At 45.5% G+C, this 19,947-nt stretch overlaps 1 pseudogene; it reads left to right on the forward strand.

Annotated features, from left to right (window-relative positions):
* The first annotated feature begins 17,125 nt into the window (after positions 1-17,125).
* LOC133103541 (large ribosomal subunit protein eL34-like) lies at positions 17,126-17,521 on the forward strand (annotated as a pseudogene).
* The last annotated feature ends 2,426 nt before the right edge of the window (positions 17,522-19,947 follow it).

Below are 19,947 nucleotides of genomic sequence, written 5' to 3' on the forward strand. Positions count from 1 at the left end.
ATAAGCCACCATAAGGACTTGAGGTTATACTCCAAGCAGGATGGGGATCTGGAGAATTTTGAAAAGAATTGAGGGGACTTCCCTGGTGGTACAGTGGTTAAGAATCCACCTGCCAATGCAGGGGACACGGGTTTGAGCCCTGGTCCAGGAAGATCCCACATGCCGCGGAGCAACGAAGCCTGTGTGCCACAACTACTGAGCCTGTGCTCTAGAGCCCATGAGCCACAACTACCGAGCCCGTGTGCCACAACTACTGAAGCCAGTGTGCCTAGAGCTCATGCTCCGCAACAAGAGAAGCCATCGCAATAGAAGCCCACACACTGCAACAAAGAGTAGCCCCCTCTCGCCGCAACTAGAGAAAGCCCATGCGCAGCAACAAAGACCCAATGCAGCCAAAAATAAATGAATAAATTTATTTTAAAAAAAGAAAAGAGCATTGAGAGGAGTTATGTGATTCGTCTTACATTTTTAAAAAAGAATCCCTCGGGCTTCCCTGGTGGCGCAGTGGTTAGGAATCTGCCTGCCAGTGCAGGGGACACAGGTTCGAGCCCTGGTCTGGGAAGATCCCACATGTCGCGGAGCGACTAGGCCCATGAGCCACAATTGCTGAGCCTGCGCATCTGGAGCCTGTGCTCCGCAACGAGAGGCCGCGACAGTGCACTGCGATGAAGAGTGGCCCCCATTTGCCGCAACTAGAGAAGGCCCTCGCACAGAAACGAAGACCCAACACAGCTAAAAATAAATAAAAAATAAAAATAAAAATAAAAAAAGCCCAGTGAGCAACTCATCAGGTCAGCTTGACTCCCAGAGTTTTTCAGGGAAGGTTTTATTGAGCACCTACCATGTGCCTCGATATTTTGCACTGAGTTAAGGTGGGTGATGGAGAATTCATCATGATATCAATCCACTCATTGTGTGATTATCAACATTTTCTTACTTAACACACAGTCAAAATATCATGCTTTTATATTTAAATGATTATGTTTATATCCAAACATTGCTGTCCATTGTGCTCATCTACTCGCTGTGGCTGGAGCCTCCGTGTCTGCTGTGCTATACATCCCTTAGGGATTTTTCTCAAAGACTGATGATCCAGGCACTGAGGTTGCAGCTCAGAGCCACATTCGTCATGATACACACAGACTGTTAGAAAATGAATGAGCTAGGGTTGTTTGTTTGTTTTAACTAATTTATTTATTTATTTATTTATGGCTGCATTCGGTCGTTGCTGCGAGCGGGCTTTCTCTAGTTGCAGCGAGCAGGGGCTACTCTTCGTTGCGGTGTGCGGGCTTCTCTTTGTGGTGGCTTCTCGTTGCGGAGCACGGGCTCTAGGTGCATGGGCTTCAGTAGTTGTGGCACGCGGGCTCAGTAGTTGTGGCTCACGGGTCTAGAGCGCAGGCTCAGTAGTTGTGGCACACGGGCTTAGTTGCACCGCGGCATGTGGGATCTTCCTGGACCAGGGCTCGAACCCGTGTCCCCTGCATTGGCCGGCAGATTCTTAAACACTGCACCACCAGGGAAGTCCCTGTTTGTTTTAAACTATATTTAATTCCGTCAAGGCCAACAAAAAAGTCACTTGGACCTGGATTCTCTCCGCTTTTACCAGGTAATCAGTCTGGGTTGTCAAAAATCATCCACCCCTGTTGCTTGTGTTCAAGGAGAGGAAGTCTGACTTTTCGGTCTAGAAAACTCCCGTTCAGGCAGCTGGCACCTGTCTGGAATCGAGGCTAGAAGACACACACACAAAAGCAGTGAAACTAGTTGGTACAGAAAAGCCAGGCAGTCCACCTCCATGTGCTCAGTTTATTGCACGACAAAGCGCTGGCTCATCGCCTGGGAGTCCCAGACACACCCTCCCAGCCCTGTGAGGGAGACAGCAGGAGAGCCCCCCAAAGCTGGGCCTCTGCAAAACTGAAGCACACGAAGTCAGTCTGTACCTTTTCTTTCTGTGTTTCTGTCTCCCTCAGCCTTGACCACACCCAGCCAGTGCGCTCCACCAGACCTGAGATGAAACCCCAGCTCTGAAAGCTGCCGAATGGGCCCTTCAGCAACTCATTATTTACCTCTCTGAATCTCAAATTCCTCTTCTGTAAATGAGGATAACCCCCACCTTGCCCATCTCACAGAGTTTTGTGAGACCCAAAAGGAAAAAATGAATGAGAAAATGCTTTGCATACAATGATGAAAATAGGCTGGGAAAATGCACTATGTTATTCTTGTTAGTCTCAGCTCTGCCCCTGACAGTGTCACCATGGGCAAGTTAAATAAGTTCTTTTTTTTTTTAAATAAATTTGATTGATTGATTGATTGGCTGCGTTGGGTCCTCGTTGCTGCGCGCCAGCTTTCTCTGGTTGCGGCCAGGGGAGGCTACTCTTCGTTGCGGTACGCAGGCTTCTCATTGCGGTGGCTTCTCTTGTTGCAGAGCACGTGCTCTAGGCGCGTGGGCTTCAGTAGTTGCAGCATGCGGGCTTCAGTAGTTGCGGCACGCGGGCTTCAGTAGTTGTGGCTCACGGGCTTGGATGCTCCGCAGCATGTGAGATCTTCCTGGACCAGGGCTCGAACCCGTGTCCCTTGTATTGGCAGGCGGATTCTTAACCATTGCACCACCAGAGAAGCCCCAAGTTACACAAGTTCTTTAAGTCTAAGTCTCCTCATCTTTTAGGCAGAGAAAAGATTACCTACCACAGACGATTAAAATAGGGATTAAATAAGATAGTTAATATAAAGCAAACACTGTTGGTTGGCTTTCCCAAGCGCTGGGGAGGGCTTCTCCTCTTAAATAAGAATGTAAGAATTTGCTAAGGGAAAGCTCTTTAGCCTTTCACTCTTCCTCGCTTCCTCTTCCTGCCTGGAATGTATGTGTGAGGCCCAGACATGCAGCAGCCATCTTGCAACCATGAGACAAGAGGCTTGAAAATGAAGGTCTATGCTGGGGATAGAGGAACAGAAAAATGGAAAGAACCTGGGCTCCTGATGATCATTGATACCAGCCCTGGAGTGTCTCCCTATGAACTTTTTGCTTCATAGGAAAAAACAATACTTTTTTGGCATCAGAATCTGAAGTAGGGTTTTCTGCTGCTTGCATCCATATGCATTCCAAAGTAATACACTGTCTTAACTGTTTCCTAGAGAACACAGCTCTGAGGTATGGCGGGCATGTGGTTCTACTGTGTTGGACAAGATCGCTGAAGTGAAATTAAAGTTTGAGAATTGGATGAAAATGTTAATCATGGGAACTATGATTAATTTGAGAATCCTCACACTTTCATAAGTGAGGAAAATTATAGTGTTATTGTTATAAAACAACGGAGGTTATCAAATCGTTTGTCACTGGAAAAGATCCTTTGGCAAATGCTTCCCTTGAAAGTAAATGAATATAACAAAAGAAGTACAAAGCTTGTAACATGAAAATTATTAAATATTATAAACCAGAAAGTAGATTAGTGGAAAAGAATCTGAAAAGGAATATATATATATATATATATACACACACACATATATGTATTATATATAAAACTGAATCACTGCTGTATAACTGAAACTAACACAATATTGTAAATCAACTATACATCAATTTAAAAAATTTTTAAAAAAAAGAAAGTAGATTAGTGGTTGCCAGGCCGGGGATTGGGATGGGGTGGGGAGTTAATGGTAAGGTATTTGGAGTGATGAAAATGTTCTGGAATTAGATAGTGGAGATGGTTTTACAACTTTGTGGATGTACCAATGAATTATACACTTTACAAGGGTGAATTTCACAGAATGTGAATTGTATCGCAATCACCAAAGAGTGAATGAAGAGAAAAAAAGTAAAATAAACCAAAAAGTAAGTGGACTGACTAGTTAATCAAAGCCTTTTTCGAACTTCCATATAAGTCCAATAAATTGACCTCTTAGCCCAAAAACACATCCATGGAAATTTCCACCGAAGATAACTTGAGAATTCTGTCATAGCGCCTCCTCTTTGGCAGCATTCCAGGCATCTTCCCTGAGTGCTTATGTTGACATGGCTCATAAGGCAATGAAAAAAAATGTAATTTGTATCCACACAACCTGTGATACCAAAGTAGAGAAAACAGCCTAGACTCTTTCATCAATTTGCAGTGTCAGTCCTCTTTGATTCAATAGCTGTGATTTGTGTCAATATCTGTGACAAAGACACAGCTCTGATAATAATACTATGGCCTGCTGTCTATACTCATAATTGAAGGAAATATTACATATCCATTAGGAGTTAATAAAAATAGAGAGGTAATTTTTTCCCATCGAAAACAAAGCCCATAAAGATGGATATAAAATACTTTGTGCAGTTCCTGGCATACAGTAGGTGCTCAATAAAGGTTAGCTATTATAATTATTAGTGGACTGCCAGTGAATGTGGATAGAATTCAAAAGCTCTCCATTACTCCTTCTACGTGGACTTCCTCTCCCTCCTCCCAAGGTCCCAACATTTGGCTACCCCTACTCAGCCTTCCCACAGTCCTGACAGACGACTACGCAAGATCTGAGAAATGGACTCAAGCTGAGTTATCAATGACTGATGGACCCCCTCATGTCCCTTCCTTTTCCTTCCCTTCCCTCCACTGTCTGTTCTCAGGCTCTATCACATCTAAGTCATCCATATTTGCCACCCATGTGGGTGTGCAATACATCATCTTTCATTGACAAAAATGACCCTATTGCCTCCCAAACTATTTCTCCAGGAAGTAGGAGGGATGGGTCTAGGCTAACACAGTGTGGTCTCCATGGCAACAAAGCAAACTGGCTCATCCCAAGGGACTGGACTTCTGACACAGGAAGCAACGAAAGAGTCAGCCTTAGGCTGTCACAGCCTCAGCACCCACTCTCGCCGACACCCCAGGCTCCACCCAGATCCTCCACCCTGGGTCCCACACTCCCAGCCGTACTCTGACAAAGAGGTTGGGCTGGGGAGACCTAGGGCGCCAGACACACACCCAGGATGTGCTCACCACTCCCCAGAGCCAAAACGCCCTGGCTGAAAAACAGAGAAGTGAAACCTATAAAGAATCAGGGCTTGTTTCCAGGCCTCAAGTTCTCCCACTCTGACCCATCTATTGCGTATGTGTGTAGACAGAGATGACAGAGACCTGTAGATGATAGAGACACAGATGACACAGGGAGAGCTCAGTTATACACTCGACACACACTCTCTCATTTGATCCTGTCGACCTGGGCAGAAGTATTTTATTGATGAGAAAACTGAGCTTAACAGAGGCTTTTTCAACTTAGCTGAGGTCACCAGCTGACAGGAGACTGAGGAGAGGCTGGCACCAGATTTGAGGACTTACTGGGCACTGACAGCCCCACCTGAGCTTCCCGGCATCTCCCAGATTCACCAGAAAACGTGAGGACCCTGCGTCTGTGTCCAGGGCTGGCCCCCACCGGCACAGCACCCCTGCCCTCCTGAGAGCCTCCTTACACAAGAGGGTCCAGCCAGACCACTGCTTCAAACACTGGGGGGAACAGGTCAGTTATTCCTCGGTCTCCTCCACCAGAGCACAAGCTTCACTCATGGAATCAGGGGTTCATGGGCTGGATCTTCACCCTCAGAATCTGGGTCTGGAAGAGTACGCCTGGGACTGAACTTTTGACTCCTCAAGCTTAGGCTGGGGGCCTCAGGTAGAGCCGACAGCTGAGGGAGTATTGGTTGAATAAGCGAGCAAATTCCAGGAATATTTTCATCTCCCAAATGTTAATTCACAGTATTAATGATTATACCACAATTTTAAAAATTTAGAACACTAAGTAGATTACGCAGATAAAATTTTTATTGTGCTAAAATAAACATAACACGATGTACCATTTTAATTATTTTTAAGTGTACAGCTCAGTGGCATTAAGAACATTCACACTGTTGTGCAACCGTAACCACCATCCATCTCCTCAATGTTTTCATCTTCCCCAACTGAAACTGTATTCATTAAACAACTCCCTATATCCCCTCTCCCCAGACCCTGGCAACCACCATTCTACCTTTTGTCCCTATAAATTTGACTATTATAGGTACCTCATATAAGTAGAATCATACAATATTTGTCTTTTTGTGCCTGGCTTATTTTACTTAGCATCAACTCAAGGTTCATCCATGTTGTAGCACATGTCAGAATCATATAATGTTTAAAAGACACTCATTGGATCATCAAAACATGCTGATGACCTCTTGTTGCAGTCAGGGCCCATTCTCAATGCTCCAGATCAAAAAAGGTAAATGACAGAGTCTCTCCTCCAAGATGTCAGCCAATGAAACTCATGTTTAAAGGGTCCAATGTGCTACTGGAGGAGAGACAGCCAACATACCCGGCCTTCCTCTCCACCCTTGAAAATGGCTTTCTGGGACTTCCCTTGTGGCACAGTGGATAAGAATACGCCTGCCAATGCAGGGGACATGGGTTCAATCCCTGGTCCGGGAAGATCCCACATGCCACGGAGCAACTAAGCCCGTGCACCACAACTACTGAGCCTGCGCTCTAGAGCCCATGTGCCACAACTACTGAGCCCGCGTGTCACAACTACTGAAGCCCACGCACCGAGAGCCTGTGCTCCGCAACAAGAGAAGCCACCACAAAGAGAAGCCCGCACACCGCAACGAAGAGTAGCCCCCGCTCGCCACAGCTAAAGAAAGCCCACACGCAGCAACAAAGCAGCCCAAAAAATAAAAATTAAATTAAATCTTTAAAAAAGAAAGAAAATGGCTTTCTACACTCCAGCCTATAAACTATGGACCATTTCTCCAGGTGAATCTATTGATTCCAGAAGACAATGTAAAAATGAAAATGACTAATGGGAGGAATTTCAGGCCACATCAGGGTGGTGGGTAACAAGTATCAGATGGTCCAGTACCAAATCCTCAGGTCATGCTCTGGAACAAAGTGGCCACTTTGTCTGTGGATCTTTCTGCAAATTCTGAAGGGCACCAAGACTTCCCATCCAGCAAGACCACTGCTTCGGCGCCCACGACCACCAGTATGCCTGCTGGGAGGCTGCAAGAAGGCCATGGATGGAATGAAGATCAGAGTTCCAGGCAGTGATAGGAAGTAGAGGGAGGGAGGCAGCATTCACTGAGCTTCTCCTCAAAGCAAGTGCCACACTAGGTGCACCTACACACAGCATCCCACTGAATAATCCCAACAGCCAAGTACATGAGATGCCATCACTTCATGTTTATAGATGCAGAAACTGAGGCTCAGATGAGTGGATAAACTACCCAAGGTAATACAGCTAATTAGCATTGGAACGGGCAAGCAAATTCAGGCTTGTTCAAACTCAGAGCTCTTTTCTTCAGCCCATGATGCCTCTCATCCCACGATGGGGAGTGATATGTTCCCCACCTCTTGCCTCCACACTGTCCCCCACCTAAGACCCCAGACATGCATCACGGGAAGACACTTTAATGGTGGGAGCCACAGAAAGCACAAGGGTGTTATCCTCCTCCCACAGAGACCATGAAGGGGGCTGGGGGTCCCTCAAAAGAGGACCTCTGGAAAGGACAGGTCTACTATGAGACCTTAAATGAGAAAAGGGCAAATGCTTACAGCACCGACAGCTTAAGCATGGGCAGGGCTGCTGGCTTAAATGAAGGATGCTCGAGCAGCTTTTCTAATTAATGATGGTTGAGTCATGAGAAGAAAAAAAAGTTGGCTCCAAGCTGATGCTAAAAGAAGGGTGCCCTCTGCAAAGTGCCTGAGTAGATGTCTCCTGCAGCCACATCCCCCACTCTCTCCTCCAGCCCTGACGCCACACCTTCTGGCACCTTCTCGTGAACAGAGGCTGCAAAGAAGCAGGAGGCCTAGCCCAAATGGTTTGGGAGAGCTCACCTTGGCCAAACAAACGATTGGCGAGGATGCTGATGGACATCCACGTGGCTGAATGGACCACAGCTGGTCTTGTACATCAGCTACAGCATAATCTGAGGGGCACTGGCAAGTCCACCTCTCTACACTGATGTCACAGCTCCTGAGATCTCACCTTCAAAAATGACTTTCTTCAGGTTCCTTTCCCGAGGAGAAGTTTTCTTGGGAGGAGAACATGCATCAACTCCCGGTGAAGTGTTAGGTACAGAATCAAATGGATATTGAAGGTCACATGATCCTGCCCAGTGCAGGAATTTCTGACAGCATCTGCTTGTATATTCCAGGGATATGGAAACCACAATCATGGTTGTACAGCTCCCATAAAGTTCTTTACCTTAAGCCAAAATATTTTCCTATAGCTTCTTCTCCTCCTCATATGGCATTGGGAACAAATGTGCTTCTTCAAGGCAGTCTTGCAAGCCCCCAAGTACCTCTCCTGAGAACCCCCGTTCTCCCAGCTCTTCCTTGTGGCGTAACTTTCAGGGTACCCCCTTTCCAGGATGCCTCCAATGGGCCCACTCCAAATTAGCAATAAGACCCCCGCCTGTGTGTGTAGAACTGCAGAGACAAAGTGTAGAATCCCAGTTATTTGTATACACACACACGTACACATACACACACTTACACAACCAAGGGAAAACAAAAGGCTCCAAATGGAGGTAACCCAATAGACCCCTGGGAAGCATCAGATGTGTTAGTCACTCCTGGATGCAAGAAGCAGCAACTCTCTCAAGTTAGTTCATGCAATACTGTTAGGATACTTGTAGAAATAAGGAATAGAGAAACCTTAGCAACAGACCCTTGGAGAAATCAAACACCTGAGCCTTGTGGGAAGAGCAGGAATCTCTAGGAGAGCAAGGCCGGCCAGGCACTGGAACTGGAAGGCCATTGGAAATCCAAGGCAGCTTGGGAAAGCAGGCCATCTCGTAGACCCCCAAGCAGTAGGCATTCTGAGGCTCATTCCAGTGCTCTGCCACTAGTCATTCAGCTCCCCTCTCACTCTGCTTCCTCTCATCCATCTCTTTTTTTTCTTCTCCTCTGCCAAGTGTGTGGTTGATCCTGCCTCATTTCCCAGTTCACAGCTCTCCGGGCCCCCACAGAGATCACTGGCCACTGCTGCTCAGGAACGAGCAGAGGAGGCTCATCAGGAGCTGGAGGCATCCCAGTTTCTCTCAAGAGGAGGACGGTAAGCAGGACCAGCCTGTGACTGACCTTTTAGTACATCCGGTACCCAGAAGGGAAGACTAAGAAGGTGTTCATTTCAGGGCACACAGGAAATAAGCAAACACAGACTTCTTGGTTATCAGGTCCCCAGAGAGAGAATCGACTTGATTCTGATATACAGATGGAAGGAACTCATGAGAATCACCCCACGTAACCAGCTGCTTCTTGTTGATGATCATCTGGGGCTCTGAATAGTTCCCAACCCCAAACATCAGCCCCATCATCTGTCCATCTACCACTTCACTTTCAACCCTCTGTGGCTTCCACGTTCCTCTATTAAAATAAAAATGCAGGACTTCCCTGGTGGCACAGTGGTTAAGAATCCACCTGCCAATGCAGGGGACACGGGTTCAAACCCTGGTCTGGGAAGATCCCACATGCCACGGAGCAACTAAGCCCGTACACCACAACTACTGAGCCTGTGCTCTAGAGCCCGCAAGCCACAACTACTGAGCCCACGTGCCACAACTACTGAAGGCCACGCACCTAGACTCCATGCTCCACAACAAGAGAAGCCACCACAATGAGAAGCCCGCGCACCACAAGGAAGAGTAGCCCCTGCTCACCGCAACTAGAGAAAGCCCACGCACAGCAATGAAAACCCAACGCAGCCAAAAATACATAAAAATAAATAAATAAATAAATTTATTTTTTAAAAACTATTAAAAAATAAATAAAATAAAAATGCTGCTTAGGAATAAATTTAATGAAAGATGTGCAAGGCTTTTATATTGAAGACTACCAAACACTATTGAGAGAAATGAAAGACCTAGATGAATAAAGAGATGTACCATGTTCATGGATTAGAACAGTGGTCCCCAACCTTTTTGGCACCAGGGACTGGTTTCGGGGAAGACAATTTTTCCACAGACGGTGGGGGGCGGGGGTAGGGGGATCATTCAGGCGGTAATACGAGCAATGGGGAGCAATGTGGACCAGCAGATGAAGCTTCGCTCTCTTGCCTGCCACTCACCTCCTGCTGTGCGGCCCAGTTCCTCACAGTCTGTAGACTGGTACCAGTCCGTGGCCCAGGGGTTGGGGACCCCTAGGTTAGAAAACTCAATATTGCTAAGATGTCAATTCTCCCCAAATTGATCTACAGATTCAATATAAACCCAATCAAAATTCCAGAAGGCTTTTTTTTTTAGAAATTGACAAGCAGATTCTAAAATTTAAGTGGAAACGAGAAGGACCTAGAATAGTCAAAATAATTTTAATAAAGAATGAAGTTGGTGGACTTACAGTAGCTGATTTTAAGACTTACTATAAACAACAGTAATTAAGACAGCTTGGTATTAGCATTAGGATACACAAATAGATCAGTGGAACAGAAAATAGAGTCCAAAAATAGACCTACATATATATGGCCAATTGATTTTCAGCAAAAGTACCAAGATAATTCAATGGAGAAAGAAAAATCTTTTCAACAAGTGGGCTAGAGGGCTTCCCTAGTGGCGCAGTGGTTAAGAAGCCACCGCGATGAGAAGTCCTCACACCGCAAGGAAGAGTAGCCCCTGCCTGCCGCAACTAGAGAAAGCTCGCGCACAGCAACGGAAGACCCAACGCAGCCAATAAATAAATATAAATAAATAAATAAAATATATTTAAAGGAAAAAAAAAAGTGGGCTAGAATAACTGTCTACCCAAAAGGGAAAAAAGAAATGAACCACAACTTATTACATTACACCAAAAAATTACATTGAAATAAATCCTAGACCTAAATGAAAAACTAAAACCATACAGCATCTAAGAGAAAACATAAGGAGAATATCTTCATTACCTTGAAGTAGGCAAATATTTCTTAGGCAAAACACAAAAAGCACTAGCCACAAAAAAATTAGTAAACTGGAATTCATAAACATGTTAAATTTCCAACACACCAACCCGAATTGCTACAATTAAACAGACTGACAGCACCAAATATTAGTGAGGATATGGAGCAACCAAAACTCTAAAATGTTGTTGATGGGAGTGTAAAACGGTAAAACCACTTTGGAAAAAAGTCTTCCAGTTTCTTATAAAACGAAAAATAAAACCATAGACTCAGCACCTCCATTTCTAGGTATTTACCTAAGAAAGAGGTAAACACATGTCCATGAGAAGACTTTTACAAGAATATCCATAGCAGTTTTATCCATAATGCCCAAACTTGGAAATGTCCCAGATGTCCATCTATAAGAAACTATGGGGACTTCCCTGGTGGTGCAGTGGTTAAGAATCCGCCTGCCAATGCAGGGGACACGGGTTCAAGCCCTGGTCCAGGAAGATCCCACATGCCACGGAGCAACTAAGCCCATATGCCACAACTACTGAGCCTGTACTCTAGAGCCTGTGCGCCACAACTACTGAGCCTGCGTGCCACAACTACTAAAGGCTGCGCGCCTAGAGCCCGTGCTCCACAACAAGAGAAGCCACCACAATGAGAAGCCTGCACACCACAATGAAGAGTAACCCCCGCTCGCCGCAACTAGAGAAAGCCCACACGCAGCAACGAAGACCCAACACAGCCAAAAATAAATAAATAAATATATTTTAAAAAAGAAAAGAAAAAAGAAACTATGGTAAAGTTGCACTACTCAGGAAAAAAAAAGGCACAATGCACAGTCACAACAATATGGGCAAATCTCAGAAACATTATGCTGAGTGAAAGAAATGAGTACCTAATATATGATTCCAATTATATGAAGTTCTAGAACAGACACAATTAATCTATGTTGGAAAAAAACACAACTGTGGTTGCTTCTGGGGGGCTAATGTAGGAATTGACCAGGAAGTGGCACGAAGGTACTTTCTGAGGTGATGGGAATGTTCCATATCTTTTTTTTAAATAACAGCTTTATTGAGATATATTTCATATGCTATATAGCTTACCTTTTTAAAGTGTACAATGCAGTAGTTTTCAGTATATTCAGAGTTATGCGACTGTCACTGCTAATTCCAGAAGAAACCTGATATCCATTAGCACCCCTCCACCCCTAGCCCACCCCTGAACAATGCATCTACTTTCTGTCTCCATGATTTGCCTATTCTAGACATTTCATATAAATGGAATCATACAATACGTGGCCTCTTGATCTGCCTTCCTTCACTCAGCATCACGTTTTTAAAGTTCATCCACGTTGCAGCATGAATCAGAACGTCCTTCCTTTTCATGACTGAGTAATATTCTGTTGTGTGGATGGGCAACATTGTGTTTATCCACTCCTTTATCGTTTCAGGTGATGGACATTTGGGGAAGAGCTTGACTGGAAAAGGCACAAGGGAACTTTCCAGGGTGACATAGTACTTACCTGAGTATATATATTTGTCAAAACTTATTGAACTGCACACTTAAAATATGTCCATTTTATTGTAAATAAACTATAATTCAAAGAAGAAGGCCCCAGAGAGAAAAGAATAAGAAAGACAGAAAGAAAGAAAATTGGGAAGAAGGAAGGAGGCAGGAAGAGAGGGAGGAAGAAAGGAAAAAGAAAATATATTCTGGGAGGTAATTCCTCCTTGTTTTAGCCACGACCTTCATGGGTTATTTGAAGGGTGGGAAATCACTGACGACAGCCCCCACCCCCTGCCAGCTTCCCCGGTGGGCTGTAGCGAACTGCGTTCAGTGGGGATCAAGCTGTGCTTGGGATTCCCCCAACGACCCTGTGATTATCTGAGCGTGCTCACCAATCAACTCTTGTTGCCTTCACAGGGCACATTCCACTGCAGAGAAAACCCGCCTTTTCTGCACCCAATTTGCAGAGAGTCTGCTTTGGGCTGGCCCACCCCCGCAGAGGCCCCTGTGCCCCCTCAATCCCTTTTGAGATCATCTGAGTTCTCTGCTCACCAGGCAACTTTGTGAAGCCAAGTCGTCCTCCCAGGGAGATTTTCCTGCTGCAACAGGGAGATGTAACTGGTTAGCCCGGCAGTTCTAGCTCTAATGTAAGTCAATAAATTGACATGAATTTGACATTTTTTTAATATTTTTTTTACACCTGAAAGAAGGCCTGGCAGGCAGGGAAGGTGCCTGAGGACTTAGTCACAAATTATTATCAGGACACCCCGGGCAATGAATACTTTGTCTCCTCGTCAAAGGACACTTAGGATTTCGCAGGTTAAAAATGGTCAAGCAGTGGCATTTTCTTTAGCTCAACCTGTAGAGCATCTAGTGGTTGCAATGAGACAGGCTGGGACCTGGGACCCTTTGCTGCAGTGCTTGCTCCTGGACAAACGTCTCCTGGAGCAACAAAATACAAAGAAACCATAAGACTAAAAATAACTGCGGGCTTGGCAGTTAGGGCAAATTATGGACAAAAAGATACACAGAGAAAAAGCCCAACTGCCACTTCTGAAGAGCCAGGAGCAAAAGCAGGGGGTTGGGAGAAAAAGCAGGGTCCTGCGCATGCCCCCTGCACACATCACCAAAGGGGTGGGCAAATCACCTAAGCCACCCCTCCAGCCGGACCCCTGGACACACCCCACCTTCACTCCATATAAGGAACCAGCTCATGCCACCTCAGGGAGGGAGGGAGCAAGGAAACCTGTTGTTTGTTCTTGCTCCCCCGCACGCCCCCCCCAGCCCCCTGCGGCAGGGGTCCCAATAAAGCCTTGCCTGAATTTCTTGTCTGGCCTCTGATCAATTTCTGCTGATTAAGGAGCCAAGAACCCTGGTCAGTAATAGCAAGACTCTGCCTGCAGGGTTGGACACCTCTGTCCTAATTGTGTTTGGGGGTGCAGCGGTGGGCAGCAGTGTATATGCAGGAAAAAACAACTAGTAAGGTGATGCCAAGTGCTGTACCAGTCCAGCGCCGTGAAGTTCAAGTAGTGGAGAGGTCACTTCACACTGTTCTGTCCGCACGTGCCATGCACCCAGGCTTGGGATGCGATGGCTAATCAGTGTAGCCCCACCTCCAAGATACTCCCTCCCGTGTTGTCTAGGGGCGTAGACTGCCTAGCAAACAAAGAGTTGGGATGCTCTGTGGGAGTCATTACAACAGAGTTAATACAGTGGAGTTCATCTAGGGCTTCTGCCTGAGAGTGGGGGGGACCTTAATGGAAGACAGGCTGGGTCCACGGAGGACGTTCCAGAGAAGCAAGGCTCTTGGAGTAAAAGCGCAGAGGTGGAAACACACACAGACTGCAGGATGCATTGCTTCCCGGTTACACCCTGCATCAAGAGGCCACAAAATCTCCCCAGGGCTTACCTCCAGGAGTGAAACAGAAAGGAAGAGATTCCCGCCCTGGAAACAGCCTGGCTTCTCAAACTGGTTTCTGGCCTGAGCCATTCCCCGATGGTCGATATCACAAAGGACAATGAATGAGCCAACCATGCTATCATATCCATATGCAAAAACAGCCACGTCACTGAGACAGCACTACACACCAGTAGTAACTGGATGACGTTTGGTCCCAAGGGTGAGAAAGTCTGGAGATGAAAAGAAGACGAAGGAGAGAGGAAGGGAAGGAGAGAGGGATGAAGGAGGAAAGAGAGGGGAAAGGGAGACAGAGCTGGAGCAGACGAGGAATGGGCATCCCCCCTTTGCCCAAGGAGTGCAGGCCAGACTTTCCAAGACATGGAGAGCTTCCTAGGACTCCTGACCCCAGAGAACATGATCTGGGCCACGGCAGTGGAACAGGCTGTGAGGCCTAGGGGATGGAATAGCCCTTCCTGGCCTGGGTATCTAACCCCTTTAAGCCACAGACCTTGTCCTGGATACATATCAGAGCAGGAGAGCATCAGGAACTATAATAAACACCAAGGGGAAGATTTTGCAAATAATTGTTTTCAATTGTCACTACTTAAGGGCTAAGACTCTGAAGTCTGAGAAGCAACATTTTATTCTCCCTAAGCAATCAGAAACAAGAGGAGAACTCTCTGTACTTGGTAAATCCGCGTTGGTGTGGGCCCACAGGCAGCAGAACATGGCAGAGGGGGTGGGCAAAAGTGCAGGGATCCTCAGCAGAGCTGCGATTCCAGATGGTCCAGGTGTGGGGACTGAGGGGGCTGCAGCAGAGAAGGCAGAAGGCAAACCAGGAGAGGAGCCCGCTCCAAAGAAAGCCACCGGGGCCACACATGGGAAGGGGCGCACATATGCAGCCCAGGTGGACAGAGGCCCTTGGGAGAGGCTCCTCCTTAGCAATGAACACCCCGGCTGTTGGCTAGGCTAGATCAGCCATGTGGCACGTGAGTGGACTGCACAGGCTGGGGAGCTGGGGGCTCTGGCTCTGCTATGAACTGGCCAGGCAACCCTGGGCCAGGCATTTCCTCTCTCAGGACCCGTTTCCTCATTCTGAACAGGATGGCAGGTGGAGGGGTGACAGGCTTTTCTGCTGATGTCTAAGACCTACAGAAGCATCACTGTAGGAAGAGAGAGGCTCGACAGCCCTCCACCCCAAACTCTACCAAAATATGTCTCTAGCACCTCCTTCCTTCAACTATTTGCCATTCTCCTCCAGCTTTCTTAGTCCCTTCTCTTTCTTCCTGGGCAAGAAAGGAAGCTTGCAAGGGGGCACCCTCCGCATTTACCAGGGAAGACCTGTGGAGTTGGATACATGCAGAGCCATGCCTGGAAAGCTCTTCATACACATGCAGGTCCGTGACTCATGCCCAAAGGCACTCAGCCTGAGAAAGCCAGGGTCTTGGTGGGCTTTGCTGGCTGCCTGGGGGCCGGCCTCATGCCACGGTGACATGCCCAGGGCTGCCCACCACTTCGTGTGTCTTCTCCTCCAAGGCACCTAAACCTTGACTCTTACCCTCAAAGCCTTGCTCCAGTTAGACTTGCAGGACAAATAGGACGAACCAATGGCGTGACTTCAGGCCTCTGAAGACATGTGGGAATCAGGAGGGCACTTTTCCAGGCCCTGTGTAACACAGCTGATGCCTCTGCCTACCCCATTCCTAAAGAGACTCTCCCCCTCAAACCAGGACATTCTCCCGGGGTGGGGGGTGAGACCCAGAGATACCCCAGGTTGGCTGACTCTTCCCTAACTTTCTATTTCTGCCATATGTGCAGGCCTGCTTGCCCCTGCAGATGAAATGAAGATGTTTCCCAGGTTGTTGGGTCTTCCCTGGTGGTCCAGTGGTTAAGACTCTGCGCTTCTACTGCAGGGGGCACAAGTTCGATCCCTGGTCAGGGAACTAAGATCCTGCACCGTGCGGTGCAGCCAAAAAAAAAAAAAAGGAAGTTTCCTGGGTTAGAAAAACCTAAGGAAGACTCATAAGACAGAATCAGAAGGAAGGAAGAGGAATTGATTTGGGAAAGTGGAGGGAGGGAGAGGGTGACTGAAATTCTGGGTAGGAATGTAAATTCACCCAAAATTTGTAACATTCACTCTCACTCAGTAGAGTGATGAAGTAGTGACATTTGTTATCACTATTACTGTTTTTTTTTTCCTTTTTTTAATTGAAGTATAGTTGATTTACAATGTTGTGTTAATTTCTGCTGTACAGCAAAGTGATTCAGTTATACATATACATACATTCTTTTTTATATTCTTTTCTATTATGGTTTATCACAGGATATTGAATATAGTTCCCTGCGCTATAGAGTAGGAGCTTGTTGTTTACCCATCCTATATATAATAGTTTGCATCTGCTAACCCCAAACACCCACTCCATCCCTCCCCCACACACTCCCCTCACTGTTACTGCTTTAGTTCTACTTTCAAAAGGCAACATTTTAAAAACAGCTTTATTGAGATATGCTAGTATGCACAAGATTCACCCATTTAAATTGCACAATTCCATGGTTTTTAGTAGGGTCACAGAGTTGTGAAACCATCACCACTATCTAATTTTAGAATATTTCATCACCCCAAAAAGAAACCTCATACCCATCACCAGTCACTCCCCATTCTGCCCCTCCCCACTTCCTAGGCACAGGCAACCACTAATCTACTTTCTGTCTCTGTAGATTTAAAAGATTGCATTTTGGCCCCTTAGGTACTTTTCCTACAGTCAGGATATGGCATACAACAGATGGCAGTGATGTCTTAATCAAGATCTCATGACTCATAAAAATGGCCAACAAAGATGCGTCTTCTTCCTCTTCTGGGGACAGTATCTAGAGGCATTCAGGATGGTTCAGCATTTGACATACCGTCGTAGGCTGTTCTACAATACAGCCTCTAACAAAACCAGGCTGTCCTGAGCCCCTGGTAATAGAATTGTTTACCTTTATACCAAGAAAGTTGGGAAAGCACCAAAATCTGCATGTGGCGTGTGCCCAGGCCGACTTCGAGGAGTTCGTGCTGTGAGACCTAAAGTGCTTATGAGGTTGTCTAAAACGAAAAAACATGTTAGCCAGGCCTATGGTGGTTCCATGTGTGCTAAATGTGTCTGTGACAGGATCAAGCGCGCTTTCCTCATTGAGGAGCAGAAAATTGTTGTGAAAGTGTTGAAAGCACAAGCGCAGACTCAGAAAGCTAAATAAAAAAATGAAGCTTCTTTGAGTAATAAAAAAAATCAAAAAGAAAAAAAAAAGAAAAGATGCTTAAAATCACTGATCATTAGGGAAATGCAAATCAAAACCAGGATGAGATATTACCTCACACCCATTAGGATGGCTACTACCAAAAAAACAGAAAATAACAAATGTTGATGAGAATGTGGAAAAATTGGAATTCTTGTGCATTGCTGGTGGGAATGTAAAATGGGGCAGCCACTATGAAAAACAGTATGGTGGTTCCTCAAAAACTTAAAAATAGAATTACCATACTACCCAGAAATTTCAATTCTGGATATATACTCAAAAAACTGAAAGTAGGGACTTGGAGAGATAATTGCACACCCATGTTCCTAGCAGCATTATTCACAACAGCCAAGAGGTGGAGGCCAACCAAGTGTCCATTGACAGATGAATGGATAAGCAAAATGTGGTATATACATACAATGGAATATTAGTCAGTCTTAAAAAGGAAGGCAATTCTGACACACACTACAACATGGATAAACCTTGAGGACATAATGCTCAGTGAAATAAGCCACTCACAAAAAGGCAAATATATTGTATGATTCCACTTATATGACGTACTTAAGGAGTCAAATTCATAGAGACAGAAAGAAGAAGGGTGGTTGCCAGGGGCTGGGAGAGGGGGAATGGGAGTTAGTATTTAATGGGGACAGAGTTTCAGTTTGGAAGGATGAAATCGTTCTGGGGATGGATAGTGGTGGTGGTTGCACAACAGTATGAATGTACTTGTTAACACTGAACTATACACTTAAAAATGGTTAAGATGGTAAATTTTATGTCATATATATTTTACAACTAAAAACAAAAAGATCTTATGACTATATTACTCAGCCATAAAAAAGAATGAAATAACGCCATTTGCAGCAACATGGATGCACCTAGAGATGAACATACTAAGTAAGTCAGATAGAAAAAGACAAATACCATATATCACTTATATATGAAATCTAAAATATGATACAAATGAACTTATTTACAAAACAGAAATAGACTCACAGGGCTTCCCTGGTGGCGCAGTGGTTAAGAATCCGCCTGCCAATGCAGGGGACACGGGTTCCAGCTCTGGTCTGGGAAGATCCCACATGCGCGGAGCAACTAAGCCCGTGTGCCCCAACTACTGAGCCTGCGCTCTAGAGCCTGTGAGGCACAACTACTGAGCCCACAGGCCACAACTACTGAAGCCCGTGCGCCTAGAGCCCGTGCTCCACAACAAGAGAGGCCACTGCAATGAGAAGCCCGCACACCGCAACTAGAGAGAGCCCACGTGCAGCGAGAAGACCCAAAACGCAGCCAAAAATAAATAAAACAACAACAACAAAAAAAAACCCAATCCAAAAAAAAAAAAAAATAGACTCACAGACAGAAAACAAACTTATGGTTACCAAAGGGGAAAGGTTGGGGGAGGGATAAATTGGGAATTTGGGATTAACAGGCACACTACTATATATAAAATAGATAAACAACAAGGACCTACTGTATAGCACAGGGAACTATATTCAATATCCTGTAATAACCTATAATGGAAAAGAATCTGAAAAAGAATATATATGCATGTATATGTATATATAGGTATGCATGTATATAACTGAATCACTTTGCTGTACACTTGAAACATTGTAAATCAATTATACTTCAACAAAAAAAATAAAATTAAAAAAAAAAATCTCATGACTGATACCAAAAGGCTTAGGCCAGGGATGCCTTTCTTGTGACACACAAAAGCCTACTTTTCTTCCTTTTTTTTTTTTTTTTTAATTTATTTATTTTATGGCTGTGTTGGGTCTTCGTTTCTGTGCGAGGGCTTTCTCTAGTTGCGGCAAGCGGGGGCCACTCTTCATCGCGGTGCGCGGGCCTCTCACTATCGCGGCCTCTCTTGTTGCGGAGCACAGGCTCCAGACGTGCAGGCTCAGTAGTTGTGGCTCACGGGCCCAGTTGCTCCGCGGCATGTGGGATCTTCCCAGACCAGGGCTTGAACCCCTGTCCCCTGCATTGGCAGGCAGATTCCCAACCACTGCGCCACCAGGGAAGCCCACTTTTCTTCCTTTTAAAAATAAAATATAACGTTTTATTACACAGCTAAACATAGGCAACGTTAGCAAATATTTGTAAAATGTTATTCGCAGAGTGTGCTTTTTAAGAAACAAACACTCAAGCACAATTTGTTCCTTTCTCATTAATCCTTAACTATTAGCACAGGCTTAATCAATAATTTTGTAAGATTGCATTGACTGAATCCTTATATACAAAGGATGACAAGCACACACCATGCATTAATTCATGTACGCTTCCGATACTAAGAAGCAGATCCGACTACTGATCCCATTTCACAGTAGCAAAACTGAGGCTCAGAGATACTAAAGAACTTGCCCAGAGACCCAATCGAGTCTTCTGTATCCAAGACG

The sequence above is a fragment of the Eubalaena glacialis genome, chromosome 13 (genome assembly GCF_028564815.1).
Source record: "Eubalaena glacialis isolate mEubGla1 chromosome 13, mEubGla1.1.hap2.+ XY, whole genome shotgun sequence".
Classification (NCBI taxonomy): Eukaryota; Metazoa; Chordata; class Mammalia; order Artiodactyla; family Balaenidae; genus Eubalaena; species Eubalaena glacialis.